Below are 16,213 nucleotides of genomic sequence, written 5' to 3'. Positions count from 1 at the left end.
GAATGATCAACTTCTTACGGAAAGAACTCCCTCTTCAGCTCACTACGTACTTGTGGTCAGATTCTCAATGTGTGCTAGGATGGGTGAAAGGGAAGGGCAAGGATCTGCCGACGTTCGTAGCACATAGGGTCGCAGAAATCCGCCGCAATGAAGACGTACAATTCTGTTATGTGAACACAAGAAGCAATCCTGCCGATCAACTCTCACGAGGCACCACGACTGCAACCCTCCTCAAGAGTAATCTGTGGTGGACAGGACCCGAGTGGTTGGCGGACATGCAATGGGCACCGGATACTGATTCTTGTCAAGAAGAAGTCGTTCACGCCGCTTTGTCGGGGGAGGGTCCTGCGGAGCAACAGGCGAGCAACCCCCCACCGGCTGGTATTCGTATTGAGAAATCATCATCCTTCGCGAAAGTGATCAGGGTTACAGCATGGGTACAGCGTTTCATAAACTCAGCAAGAAAGTCTCGTCCGACATCACCATACTTATCGGTTGACGAACTTCAGACCGCGGAAATGCTTTGGCTGAAACATGCGCAAGCCACTGATTACTCAGCAGAACTGGAAGCCATCAAGAACAACAAGAAAACCAAGAGCGACTTGATGTTCAAGTTGGGACTCTTTATTGATGAAGAAGATGGCCTAATCAAGTGCAGAGGCAGGATGAAGAATGCAGAACTGCCATCAAATGCTAAATTCCCGATTCTCCTCTGCGGAAAGAGTGCGCTGATGAGATTGATCATCTCTGATGTACACCAGAGAGTTCTCCACGCTGGCGCTAGTCACACGCTTGTGGAATTACGTAAACGCTTCTGGGTGACACGAGGCAGAAAAGAGGTCACGAATGTAGTTAATCAGTGCAAGGTATGCAAACGGTTTGAGGGTGGCCCCTTTGCAATGCCCAAGTTCGCACCTCTCCCCAAAGAACGGGTAACCCGCAGCGCACCATTTGTCAGGACTGGCATTGATTACTTTGGGCCCCTGACTGTTAAAGCCAATGGAGAAAACAAGAAAGTTTGGGTGGTACTGTTCACTTGTCTGGCAACACGGGCGTTACACTTAGAGCTTGTACTAGATATGACTACTGACAGCTTTCTAATGGCGTTTAAGCGATTCGTCGCTCGTCGCGGTACACCGGCTACAATCGTGTCTGATAATGCTAAACAGTTTAAATTGGCAGACGTCACAATGGAGCAATTGTGGAAATCCATTAATACCAATGCGGATGTATTTTCGACACTTGCCACTATGGGTATTGAATGGCGGTTTATCGTTCAACTATCACCATGGATGGGAGGGGTGTATGAACGCCTCGTCCAGTCCGTAAAGCGAATGCTCAGGAAATCCCTCGGTAAACGAATTCTAAAGGCCGAGGAACTTTGTACACTGCTGACAGAAGTAGAGGGAATTCTGAACAGTAGGCCCCTCACGTATGTGGGTGAGGATTTCAATGGGTTTATCCTCACACCAGCGCACTTCTTGTGCCTCAACAACACTCTAACACTGCCGGGTGAGCAGTTAGATACGAATGATCCAGATTTCTGTGTCAAAACCTCGGGTGATTTACTTCTCCAGAAGTTCAATGTATGTCAGCAGCAGCTGAATCGCTTCTGGCAATTATGGCAAGACGAGTATCTAGCAACACTGAGAGAGCGTGGCGATTACCAGCTACGACAAGGACGTATTCGTGCCACTGACGAGCCAGCAGTTGACACAGTTGTCATCATCCGCGAGGAAACACTGCCCCGAGTTAGCTGGCCAATCGGCCGCATTGTGAAACTGCACGAATCTTCAGATGGTGAGACAAGATCCGCCACCATTCAGCTCCCCACTGGTAGGACAGTCAGACGGTCACTATGTCATCTTTACCCGCTGGAATGTCCATCAACACCAGCACAGGTGAGTAGTGAACCCGAACCAGTACCGGCAACTGAGAGCGCATCCAGTAGTGATACCACCAGCATGACTCGGCCCAAGCGGCACGCAGCAGCTCGGTTTCAAGAACAGCTAGGTGAGCTTATACGAGACGGAGCAGTTTAGTAAGAAGAATGAGTGCACTGGATAGTAAGCTATGCTATGATGGTCTGAACACTTGTACACCCAGGCACAAACTCACACATGCATACACACATACACCCACACACCTATACACTGTACATACACAGCATGAACACGATTGCCTTCTGATCTTTGTTATGAACATGCTGCTTATGCGAACCTCCTTTGCTAGATACACTGCAGTATACATGTTCTATTGAAGTAGTTTAAAGGTAGATTGCCTTATTTCCGAAGGTGAACTTTCAAGATGAGTATTCAGATGCATGAACAGTAAGTTGATCTGAAGATGTAACTAGTGTCAATATATCATGCAGTCAGTCAGTATAGTAACGGTATCATTGAGTCAAGTTTGATACAGCTCTCCCACCATTGCGTCGTTTAGGTACCGTAGATCATTTTCGGCACAGATTTGTATTCATGAATTTCAAGGCTGACAGTATTCGGAGCTATTTACATAGCATGTTCCTTTCTTGACATTCAGTTCATTGTGTAAATATGTTTACTGAGTATCATTCTTCATTTCTTCTCGCTGGCCGGAATGTCGCGAACGCGATCGTAATTTCCATAATTATCACTTAGACATAAATTTGTAGTGCTAGAGCCTACTTTTTCTGACCTTGCCGCGCTCCTTCCATATTCTGAATGGCTATAGGCATGCGCAGTATGGTACGCGCGCATATTAGGCATGCGCGATCTTGACCCGTATAAATTAGGCATGCGCGTTCCTAATCAGCCTCTCCTTTTTATGATCACCAAGATTGACCTCGTGTTCTTATGGCTCTTGTGTGAATCCAAGTTTGCAGGCAGCTCGCCTTTTTAGAGCAAGATGTCATGAGTGGATTGTTTGTAGTGCAACTGGCATGAGTATTGTTAGATCAGGGTCACAGTAGTAGTCGCACGGCGACAACCTTTCCTTGATAGTGCCTGCCAGGTTACATTTAGATTTCAGAAGTTGTTGATTGCTTGTGTAGGCAGTCTACTTGATAGCCCTTAAAAGCACAATGCGAGTAAGAGTTATGCCTGAAACCTTTCTGAAATTATCTCGTACAGTATCAGTTTTACTGTGATCCAGGCCAAACCTAACTTATCCTGCTCTTGCTGTGAGTAAGTAAGTGTGTGTGTGTGTGTGTGTGTGTGTGTGTGTGTGTGTGTGTGTTCCCGACGATTATGGTCGCACACATCTTTCTTCTCTTTTTCATTCTCCTAGCTCTTCTTTCATTCTCCTGGGTGGTTACCAACAGCCAGTGTATGCTGGAGTACGTGGTGTGGCGTGTGCGTGTAAAAACAAATTTACAAAAAATGAAAAATTTAAAAATAGGGATTCACTGGCCAGAAAAAGCCACTTCAATCAGCTGTGTGGTGGATGCCAGTCTAATTAGTGGTGGTCAATTCATCAGCCTTGCAAGCTGTTGAATGGTGTAATCCCAGCACAAGTTGCTATATCTAACATAGCTGTTCGCTATCATTGCTTCCGCGATGGGCATGTCTGAGGTCTGAGGCTGAGGTGTGTGTGTGTGTGTGTGTGTGTGTGAAGAAAAAAGAAAAAAATTGGAAAAATGAAAAATAGGGATTCACTGGCCAGAAAAAAAAGTCACTTCAATCAGCTGTGTGGTGGATACCAGGCTAAAAATAGTGGCGGTCAATTCATCAGCCTTGCAAGCTGTTGAATGGTGTAATCCCAGCACAAGTTGCTATGTCTAACATAGCTGTTCGCTATCATCGCTTCCGCGATGGGCAGGTCTGAGGTCTGAGGTGTGTGTGTGTGTGTGTGTGTGTGTGTGTGTGTGTGTGTGTGTGTGTGTGTGTGTGTGTGTGTGTGTATGTATGTATGTATGTATGTATGTATGGGTATTTCGCTCCTGCTCTTGTAGCAGTTGAGCACTCTTGCGTGGGGTAGTGCCTTTGCTGTTTGCGTTATGCAGAGCTCACTGACTTGTCAGTTTGAGCACTCTGGCAAGGTACGTTCGGGCCTGATTAGAAATTTTTATTTCCATTGCTATCAGGTTCGGCCTCATTTCCTCTGTGCTGCGCTGACGAGTCCACAAAGGACGAAACAGTTCTGTCTGCAGATTGAGTATGTATGTATGTATGTGTGTGTGTGTGTTTGTGGGTGTGGGTGCATGTGTGTGTGTGTGTGGGGGGGGGGGGGGGTAGGCCGCAGAGCGCATCTGTGGTGTAGTCAGTTTACGCAGAAGTCTCCTCCATCCGCCTCAGGATATATATAATAATTTTATTCTGAACACTGTATCGATCTTGTGGCTCTATTTTAATCTTTAAAGGGGAAGTTAAGGCAAAAATTAAAATTTCACCAGTTGTAGTCTTCGGGGTGCTGAGTCGAATGGTCTTGGTCCGAGAAAGCTGAGACGCTCCCTTCCTACTTGAATCCCAATCGAACTCGCGCACTTCCACCGAAACTGGGTGACTGCGCCCTAGGAGATGGGGATTTGTATGCAAAATGTCACTAAAAGCGCCATTTCGTTCTTATAAAAGCACGGATGACCGCGATTGGCCCATATGTTGTAGTCTTTTGGACGCTGAGTCGACTGGTTTTGGTCCGAAAAGGCTGCGATGCAGCGTTCGCCCCTAATTCCCAATCGAACATGGTTGAACAAGCGGTCACGTGCTCCTGCGTACACCAGTCACCTGGTCACCGTGCCTGCAGGGTACAACTTACAGCCTGTTTTGACCTTTTTTGGGTGCAGTCCTGTCACTCGAGTTGAACCTTGGTGTGAAAGTTGTCGCCTGCTGGCGTGGTGACCAGGTGATTTTGGCACCCAGGAGCACGTGACCGCTTGTTCAACCATGTTCGATTGGGAATAAAGGAAGAACGCTGCATCGCAGCCTTTTCGGACCAAAACCAGTCGACTCAGCGTCCAAAAGACTACAACATATGGGCCAATCGCGGTCATCCGTGCTTTTATAAGAACGAAATGGCGCTTTTAGTGACATTTTGCATACAAATCCCCATCTCCTAGGGCGCAGTCACCCAGTTTCGGTGGAAGTGCGCGAGTTCGATTGGGATTCAAGTAGGAAGGGAGCGTCTCAGCTTTCTCGGACCAAGACCATTCGACTCAGCACCCCGAAGACTACAACTGGTGAAATTTTAATTTTTGCCTTAACTTCCCCTTTAAAATTCATTTTTTAAGAATTGCGGTCCCTAAGTGGGACCTCACGCTTTTTCTACCGACTGGAATCCCACTTGACTGACTCACGACTGGTATCCAGAGCACACGAGAAGTCCATCGCACTTTCCACTCGGCAAACCTGCAAGAAAGTGCCACTCCCTGCTTAATACACAGTGTTCATTTAGTGCAAAAAAGTTTTGCAAAATATGTGTAGCAAATCCCGTCCTGACTACAATGCTCCAGTAAAACAGATTGTTGCTATGATCATAACCGTGCTCTTGTGTCACAAGTGTAGACATGTGCTCCTGGGTGCTATTGTGACGCCACCAGGACTGACTGACTTGAAGAATATTGAATTTTTGAACTGAGCTTATCCAAGCCGGCATTCCAAGGACAACAAATTCAAGATGTATTCGTGAACAACTGGGACTTCGACATGACAGGAAAAAGCATACGGAAGCAGCTATGATGAAAATTAATTGAATGAAGGGTTCTTAGTTTCCTAGATGCGGAACAATTGAGAATTTTTGTTCTCCGCATCTTCTGACAGCTTGAGATACATAGAATGCACTGGTCAAAATAGTAACATTATCCTCATCACACGAAGCACAGAGGCCATAATATTGTTTCAACTAAGCCTTTCGTACCATTACTCTCCAAGTCGAATACAATGGTGATTAACAAGGTAGCAAGCATGTCCCATAACCTTCTTATAACGTGCTTCGTGTGCTGATTTGCTTTCCTCCAACCAAGAATCTATTTTACCATCATTCCCGTAGCTATGCAAAAGACGTTACTTGAGTAAAGTCTGGTGCTAGCCGGCCAGAGTCCACACAGCTTTAATTTCATATTTGTTTGTTTGTGCCTGACGACGTCAGCATGCCTGGCGCTATCCCTTACATTTTACTGTACTGTACCATCAAAGACAGCTGGCCACGTTATTCAAATGGGGCTTTCAAATGCAAGATCATAACGTGAAACAACTTGGAAGAATGTGCATGTATGCGAAGTGTATCGGGGGAATGCATGCAGGGCGATAGTGCAGGTTCGAATCCCGTGTCATGTATTGAAAAAATAGGAGACATGAAAAAACATCGCCATGCTTTGGAAAAGAAAGAGTGAGTGAAGCGTCGACGTGAACCAACTTGGAAGAATGTGTATGTATGCGAAGTGTATTGGGGGAATGCATGCAGGGCGATAGTGCGGGTTCGAATCCCATGTTATGTATTGAAAAATAGGAGAAATGAAAAAACATCGCTATGCTTTTTTGGAAAAGCAAGAGTGAGCGAAGCGTATAGGAGAAAATATTTTTTTATAACATCACTTTGCTTTTGTACAAAGAGAACGGGAAAGAAACTCTACAAAGCTGTCCCTCCAGGAATTCGCGATTCCACGGATGCAACAAATTTCGCGATTTTGGCCAAAACCCGCGAATTTCTGAAAAGTCCGCGATTTCCCGCGTGTTTTGTTGTTTTCTGCACTTTTCACGTAGTATACAGTGCTTTCCATGATCCTGTACGTAGGTTATTTCCACAGTATGCAAATAGCGATTCTATTGATGCAACAAATTTCGTGATTTGGCCCAAATCCGCAATTTCCTGCCAATGATTCTGCAAGTTCCTGGCAAGTTCCGCATCTTTCCGCACTTTTCGCCGCATTTTTTGTTGTTTTCTGCCGCAATTTCTTGCGCAAGTTTTCGAGGACTTTTTCCGCAAATTCCCGCAGGGACAGACAAAGAGAAAAATTATGCGCTGAATGTGGAATAGCGTTGTGTATGACACGTGGACACAAGGTCCCGAATAATAGCTATGGAGTCTACTGACATAATGGAAACGCTTTTCCAATACAATGATGTAGCCAATCAGTTCTAGTAACATGCATGATGAGCTAGGCAAAAACAGCATAGCGTAGGGCACTGAGCTTTCAAGCTGTCTCGTTCTCCAAACACAGCATAGCGTAGCCGTAGGGCACTGAGCTTTCAAGCTGTCTCGTTCTCCAAACGCAGCATAGCGCAGGGCACTGAGCTTTCAAGCTGTCTCGTTCTCCAAACACAGCATAGCGTAGGGCACTGAGCTTTCAAGCTGTCTCGTTCTCCAAACACAGCATAGCGCAGGGCACTGAGCTTTCAAGCTGTCTCGTTCTCCAAACACAGCATATGCTTTAGAAAAGCTAAATAAAATCTGGAATTATAATAGAATAATACGGAAAGCCAGAACTTGTGCTGCACGTGCACCCAGAAAATAGATATCTATGTACTGCGTTTTGCAAATGAACCTTTATCACCCACACGCACATCAAGCAAGTGGAAGTTGGGGTTGCCGAGCTGCTGCGGCTGGATCATATCAAGTGTTTTGTAACAGAATTTGTAATCAGCGAATTGTTTGCAACAATGCATTTATACCCGGCGGCCCCGCAAAGCGGGATTGTAGAAAATTCTGTAACAATGCTGGTAGATGGCAGGCAGTGCAAGAGATTAAGGCCAATGATCCTAACTAATGCTGCTGTGCCCTTGTGGGGCACGGCTGTGCGCAGGTAGTCAAATGACTGCTGGTCAAATGACTGCTGGGACCGGACGGTCCTGCTGTATGCTGGGGCCAATTGGCCCGGCTGCTGGACACAATGTGTCTATGCTGGGACCATGTGGTCCTAACTAATGCTGCTGTGCCCATGTGGGGCACGGCTGTGCGCAGGTAGTCAAATGACTGCTGGGACCGGACGGTCCTGCTGTATGCTGGGGCCAATTGGCCCGGCTGCTGGACACAATGTGTCTATGCTGGGACCAGCTGGTCCTGCTGGGACCATGTGGTCCTGCTGCTGGGCAGCGCGTGCCGCCAGTGCTTGAAAGCTCATGCAGAGAATTGTTCCAAAATGAATTCAGCTGAGGGGCTTTGCTTGCTTCCCCAAGAAGAGTCAGTGGTTAGTGGCAACCCCGCTTATACACACTGCTCTTAGCCATATTTTCTTTCTTGCTTTCTTTCCGCGGTTGAGTAAACGCTGTGCTACATGCATGCAGATAGGCTTAGCAGTGACAGTGCGCAACACAATGCGTTAACGAGTTTGAGTATGTGGTCCAGGCTGGAGCAGAGATCCTTAATCGGGCAAGCTGCTGAGAGGTCATATTCTCACATAAGGGGGTGCAGAGTGCTTAGAGTACTTTGGGCAGGATTGATACAAAAACAGTGCCCAGCAGCACGCGCATGCACACATGGCAGTGTAGCCGGCTCATTGCTGGCCAGTAGGCAGGCCAGCCGGCACACGGAGGTACGTTTTGTACATGTCACTAGCCCAGCGGCCGGCCTTCTGGAGCTGCCAAGCTGAGGCATTCCTTCCGGCCATTGCAGTAGCCCCGCCAATCATGAGGGAGTGACTGCTAACACCCGGATCTAGGGCTCTCGTCATCCAGTAGTTCACATCTTTGACTGTGAAATATTGCCCACTTCGGAATATGAACAGCGGTGACGTCGTTGGCGTTGCGTGGCGGATAGCGTGGTACTTGTGCATTGCTTGGACAGGGCAGAGCTGGCTGCCGGACCATGGCTGCAAGATGACTTGCCCCCAGTGCCACGTTGGGAGGTCTTCGTTATCCCGAGTCGTATGCTGATCTGAGTCCCAGTGAGTGAGACTTGACCCAGGGTCAGAGTGCGGCCATTCGAAACGGAGCGGGGAGAGGCGGCAGTATCCTCGCTCACTATGAGCAATCCCGCAAAGGCTGTCATGAAGGTGGCCCAGAGCATGCACCTGTCCGATTCGCAGTAGTGGGAGCGCTGGATCACGGTCAAGAGCTGCTGCAGGTCTGATTGGGTGATAGCCTGGCGTTGTCATTGTGTCGGTGCTGCTTGCTGGCGGTGCTGCCATTGCTGACGCTCCGCTCCCTTCAGGGCTGCTGTAACTCTATCGTGCTGAGTTGTGTGTGACGGCCCACCATGGCAGAGGAGGTAATACCTCACGGCGGATACATATACTCGGATGGTTGCGCTAGATCTGTGACCGGGTACGCAGTGGGTGATGAATGCAAGTAAGTCATTTACCGACGGCCTACCCGGCTGGCATCCCAGTTGTGTACACAGCTTCAGATACGCCCCAGACCCTGGCGGGTATGTGCGGGCAGAACTTGGGGCTACTGAGTCCCTAATTAGGTCGCCGGCCTTTATCAGTAGCGTCTGACGGAGATGATGTGCTCTATTGAAGTAGTCTGTTTGTTGGCGTTGGGCAGCATGATGCGCCCATTGCTCTCCCCATAAAGAGAGCGCAATGGCAATTGGGTAGAGTTCCCGCCAGATAATGCTGCGAAATAGGCCATCCGACTGGTCTGCTGACCATGTGCCATAGAACCGTGCTGTGTTGTAAAGCCCGCCGAAACCGACGCCAGGCGTGTCAGTGAAGAGCTGAAGGCTGGGGGACTTGGACCAACTGATGTCTCTGAATAGTGCAATGCCATTCCATGGGAGCGCCGATTCGAGCAACTAGTATGATAGCTCTGCTCGGGACCGCTAGAGCTGAGCTGGCAAATGACTCCGCATGGAGCAAATGACTCCGCATGGAGCCGGCAAATGACTCCGCATGGAGCCGCCAATGACTCTGAGTAGAGCCACCTAATGCTAAATATAAAGGTATGCATGACAGTTGAGAGCATATATTCTCATGGATTGTAAGAATACATTCTCGCGCCACATATATACTGGTACACACAGATTATAGACAGCAATAGCGACAACACGCAAAGTTGAAGGGTAGTTGGCCGCAGCCAGATGTGAACCGAAGCACGAGTGAGGCATGAAAGCAAGCACTGAGAACAGAGTGTGTCTCAAATGGGAAAGATGTGCATGCGGATAACAGAAATAGGCCATGATGCAGAACCACTTGGGACCGTCAGATTAATTTTCCTGGACCGAGCCAGCCGGGAAAAAACCCTCGCGCCGACGGACGCAGTAGTGAGGGAAAAACCGGGTGTATAACCCCAATGGCGATTTGGCATCATGTAGGCATGGCAAGCACATATTGGCAAGAGATAAAGAACACGCCCGATGCCGTATATGCAACTGAAACATGTTGAGCGAGAAATACAACGTCATGTGTGCGCCAGAAACGTGAGTTGAGGTAACGGGTGGGAGGTTGGGAAGGAAAGTGTGTGGGAACAAATGTTCCGCAAGTTGCATGCTCCAGAGTCAAAACAGCAATGACAGTGCAAGAGACACGACTAGCGCATGCGCACGGATCGGACCAGCTTCCGGGGCTGAAAGATGCATGATCAAGCGATGCCCACCCGATTTATTTGGCATGACACCAAGACATGCAATCTTGCCCCAGGTGAGCATCCACAACATCAGGGTAGTCAAAAGCTGATCTAAGATTCTTGCTGAGGGTAGAATGCTTAAAGGGGAAGTATACCCTAAAATCAAATTTTCACCAGTTGTAGTCTTCGGGGTGCTGAGTCGAATGGTCTTGGTCCGAGGAAGCTGAGACGCTCCCTTCCTACTTGAATCCCAATCGAACTCGCGCACTTCCACCGAAACTGGGTGACTGCGCCCTACTAGAATTTGCAGCTATTCATGCTCTTTCAACTGACGTAGCGCTCAATATGAATTTACAAATTCGATTTTTCAGCGAATTTTTGGGTAGTCTGCCACCTTAAGGGGGCAGCCTACCCATAAATTTCATATGGCATTCAATTGACCGTAAGTTTGGTGTTTCTCAATGGATTTGAGTGAAATTTTGACCACACACTCCTGCCACTATGCTGGCCCTCAGGACATGATTTACAAGTTCTTGCGCCTCACTGACAGGCTTTCCAGGCCGGAAAAACTCAAATTTCCGGCATAGTGCCACGGTGTGCGAGCCACCCAGGAGCCAAACAAAATGCATTTACAATTTTTTCACATTTTCGTGCTCATTCTGTTCGTGCGCGGGACTCAAACCTAGAACAAGTCCAGAAGCAGCCATGGGTGATGGGGTAGGGCCCCTCAACGAGGCCCTGGAATCTGTCACAACGGAACGAGTGGGCGTTCTCTCACACACTCCCACAGACCCAAGTCAATTTTTGAATTTTTTTAGGTTTAGGGTGTGCTACGAGGTCGTACCTTTGATACAACATCCAGTGCTGGGACCTCCACAGCAAGCCATTTCCACAGCGCTGCACACCAAATCCAGGATACCCTCAGAAACCGGCAAAGACTACCACTCACGTTTCACTACTGCCTAGTACTGAATCCTACCTGACTTCTTGACACGACTCAAACTTGCCAAAGTCACTAAATCAATGTCAACTACAATAATCAAGCCACATATCTGCAACGTCACGAGGGTGCTGGCAAAAGTCCTGCTGCACGGCGGCGGGCTTCGCCCGCCGCCGTGCAGCCCAATACGTGGCTCAAAAACCTGATTTTTTGGACTTGGAGCAAAATTCTGCACACTTACACGTGTTTCCATGATACGACAAGTTGCGCACGGTCTGCTCACATTCAAATACAGTGCTGCCAACAAATGACAGCGTGCAACAAAAAAATCTTTCCTTGCAAGGGCACATTTTCGGCCATAACTCTTGAACGGCCGGTCAGATCGGGACACAATTTTCAGAGAATTTGCAGCTATTCATGCTCTTTCAACTGACGTAGCGCTCAATATGAATTTACAAATTCGATTTTTCAGCGAATTTTTGGGTAGTCTGCCACCTTAACACCCTTAGGACGTGATGCTGGTCTACCAACAGTTTGTTCAGGTAGTGTGTGCGTTGCATGCCTACAATGATGGACAACACTGCCCACGCTTCGGCCCAGGCCACTGTCTATACTCGACTCTCGCTGTTTCTGCTATGCTGGGGCCAGCACTACTGACCCATCCGAGTCGTTCTCGAGCCTGAAACGTTTGGCTGAGGGTTCAGCGGGCACTGCTGAGGGGCGCAGGAGCCTGAGGAGGAGTGCTAAATCTACGAACTCCCCTCGCCGCACTTTCTCCACCACTCTCGGCCACATGTGCAACACACAGGGGACGGGTGTGGGCATGTGGTGGAGATGCATGTACAGGCACGTCAGAGTCAAGCCTACCTCAGTACTACAGTAGTACCCGCCGAGTTCAGGTCTTGTGCGCAGGCGATATCAGCATCCGGCTCGCCAGAGTCGTCCCCGGAAATGGCTTCTCGGATGGAGGAGCGGATTAGCTCGCGGATCTCCTGGTGCTGCTGTTTGAAAACGACTCATGATAGGCTAGCTAGAAAATTCGCACAACACTGCTGATATTGCAAGCCAAGGTGCTCAAACCGTTGAAATTTGTTTGCATAGAAAGGTCTCGCTGCTGTTCTCTGCAAGCAAGGCTGCGAGTCCCACGCTGGCGCATGTGCCATTTTCCCACGCTTGGGGACGATGTACGATGACAGCCGGCGTTGCGGACTGCCTGCGAGGCGCTGGCCGCGAGTGCTTCTGTGGCATGATAACTTTGGTTTGCCCGTTGCAAACCTACATTAAATTTTAATTTCGCTGCATCACTGAACAAGTGGACACCCGAAGCAGGCTAGTAAAACGTATAGTGATGGGTTGAAATGGTTTAAAAATGCTTGGTATTGGTATTGTCCTACAGTACAGAAATGATTTCTTCAGATAACATTTATGCTCTCACCTTCATTGCTGAGGCAAAACACAGGATGCCACGCACGCCCTGGTGTTGCGCAATCAGCAGACATGTCTAGGACTTCGCACTTCTTCATACCAGCGATTAGCTGCTCAGCCTCAAGTCTCTTGCGCTGCAAGTCCAGGGTGATAACGATCTTGTGACAGCTCTTCAGCTCGTTGAGATCTGCCGTGCGCTGGTCAACGTGACTATGACGAACAGTATCGGCTGACCACCAACCATAGGTCACACTGCTGGACTCGGAGTTTCCTGACGCGGCACCATCGGCAGAACCAGCTATTGACGACGTCACGCCCATGAAGATGTTGTGCTGCGTCTGCCACTTCACTACAGCACTCCAGCAGTTCCTGCTTGCTCCGGTGAACGCACACTTAGACACCGCCACAGCTGTATTGCCCGCAACTTCGGCGAATGGGACGTGCGGATGATCATCTCCAGACGTGGTCAAGCATTGCAGTGTTATAGGTTCTTCGAAAACGCCCCGACTGGAAATAGAAACCCAGGGATAGCCGCTCCTTTCAGCAGTGGACGAATGTTGTTGTTGTTGTTGTAGAAGTTTATTTAACGTCGCACCACAAACAGGCGATTTCGCCTCCTTTGATACATGTGGACGACAGAAGGAATGAGAGAGAGGGGGGGGACAGAAGTATGGAGAGAGGAGGGTAGAAATAAATAAGCAATCAACCTCAGGGCTACACCAAAGCAAAAACGGAATGGGAACATACTATATACAAAATAGCTTCATACATATATTGCAAAACACGTTTACTATTCTTCAGTCCGCTATACCACAGAAACACACTAGCCGAAAAGCATTTAAACGGAGCCATGATGCGCTTTTAGCAGGGCACAGAACTGAAGGTGGCTGGGCTCGGAACGGAGATCAGGCGGGAGCTGGTTCCACAGGACTGCGCCGATGAACTGCATGGTCGCTCGACCCGCAGGACCGGGCCAAAATGGTACTCGAACGAGGTGATGTGCTGCTCCCCGAGTGCGGTCACCAGTAACTCTCACGAAGAAGCTGGTGAAGAGGGAGCTAGCTCGGGAGAACAGACAACGACGGACAAAGATGAGGAGCTTAATGTTAAACATGTCCTCCAGGGTGGTGAGGCGGAGCTGTTCAAAGATCGGGCTCGTGCGCGACCACGGTGGCAGACCGAAGAAGCCGCGGATAGCGCACTTCGTTAGACGTGTGAGGGGCTCCATGTTGCCAATTTGAAGTGACGGATAAAAGGCGTTGGAAGCGTACGACAACCTACCCTGGATCATCGACCTGTAAAACAGGATCTTTGACGCCAGGGTGAGGCTTCGGCGGCTCCGCCACAGCGCACCTACTGACTTCCGCACCTGCTGGATTGTGTGATTGACGTGAGGCTCCCAGGAGAGCTGCCCATCTACCATTACGCCCAGGTACCGCGCTTGTTCCACAACTGCAAGGGCTGCATTCCCACAGCGAATTCGAATGTTATCTGTGTCAGGGGCTGGGCCTCTTGGGGTAATCAACAGAGCTTGAATGAACAGGGTATCCACCTGGCTCCGTCAGAAAGACGTCACTCTCCCACACACCCGTTTCAGCATCGGCAGGTGACAAGCGTAGCCTTTGGTGATCTCCTGTTGGGAGCGTTATCGAGGCTTCAAAATCCTCCGGCACCTGTTTTGAGTACAAGACACCACCAGCATGATCACACAGCTATACAGGGTGAACTTGATTTTGAGATTAAAATCTTCAGATCCCGATTTTTTCACGAAATTCTTGATCCGTGACTGCACGACATCCACTACTGTGTGAAATACCCGTGCATCGGCTTTCAGAGTCGCACGAATACCATCCGTGCTCTTCTCAGCGATTGCAACACCCGACTTGCCGACCGACTGTGCTACGGGCATGTTATGGTCCTCGGGTGACAAACTAGCAGCCGCTTCAGCTAGACTGCCATGCAGCCGTACGACTTGAATGTCTGACGGCGTGATTGCCTTGCATGGCGGGGGCAGAGATTGCGTCAGTTTCTCACCAATGGCCTGTATGCTGCTTAGCGTATTTCGCTTGTTGTGAATACGCTGCTGTTCCTCCTCAAGGTTCTCTTGGGTTCTCCAGCGATGCTGATCTATCTCTGAGTATAAACGTTGCTCTTCTTCATCCAACATACATCGTAACTCCTTGAAATACTCCTTCACTTTCTCAGACGCTTCCTTCGCTTGCTGATCAACTTGCTTAGTGGCACTGGCCAAGTTCCTGAGGCGAAGGTCGAGCAGTTTAACATTCGACAAGCCAGCAATGGAAGACACACTCTCCAACAGCTCTTCCAGAGAGCGTCGCTTCTCTCCGCACACTTCCCTCGTGGACGCCACCACGTGACTATGTTCCAGATGTGACGAGGCGCACATGCCACAGGCCAGTCGATCGCATGTCTTGCAGTACAATGAAAGAAGTTGGCCGCCATGAATGCTGCACTTCAACACATCTCCTTCTTGGTCGCCAGCTACCGCAGCCATTATCTTGCCCTGCATATCTCCACAAGTGTATATCAGTGTGAAAGATGAGCTGATCACACACATAAGCCTGGTTGGAGGTGGAACCAAGCAACAAAACCACAAAACTAGAAACAGCCATAGCCGAAAAATAAGCCCCAGAGTAACTCCTGATGCAAGGCATAATAATAGGACTGTTGAAGCTGGTACTCAATCCACACATCAAATAACATTACACACATGTCAAAATAGAAGAATTTGGGGGGGGTAATTCCAGTGCGTTCTTGCTTCAGCCATGTGTGCACGCTCTCATTGTTTACTGTTGGCGAGCCCGGACTCTGCGGGGATGCATTGAGGCTCCCGACGACTGAGCGGCGCACTTTGGTATCATAGTTCGTAATATGCTTGGCAGGAGACAGAAGCTCTTGAACACAGCATCGAAATAATGTTCCGGAGACGCACCACCAGTACGGTGCCCATTGGCGAAGCGGGACGAGTCCACAGACTTGAGAAACTGGATGCCCGATTTGACTTCCTTCCACTCAGCCCATGATCACCATCTACTCAGCCCATGATCACCTTCCACTCAGCCCATGATCACCTTCCACTCAGCCCATGGCCATGATCACCATCTACTCAGCCCATGATCACCTTCCACTCAGCCCATGATCACCAGCCTCGACTATTCCGTGTATCTCAATTTTAAAACACTCATTTCCAGACAGTGCATGATGCAGGTCTGCCAGTTGCATGATGCATCCAATGCGTTGGGCAACAGCCAGTTGTTCTGCCCTAATAAGTCCCATGTATACGTTCCACTGTGGTGCACCACGCTATTTTTTCTTCAGCTCCTGCCCTGTGTGCTTCAGAGCTCTGAAGTTAGTTCCGTGTATTCAGTCAGTACAACTCAGCATCCACAGAAACGCTCCGCTTCATTGG

Source organism: Sycon ciliatum, chromosome 8, assembly GCF_964019385.1.
Source record: "Sycon ciliatum chromosome 8, ocSycCili1.1, whole genome shotgun sequence".
Lineage (NCBI taxonomy): Eukaryota > Metazoa > Porifera > Calcarea > Leucosolenida > Sycettidae > Sycon > Sycon ciliatum.
This window is presented reverse-complemented; position numbering follows the sequence as displayed.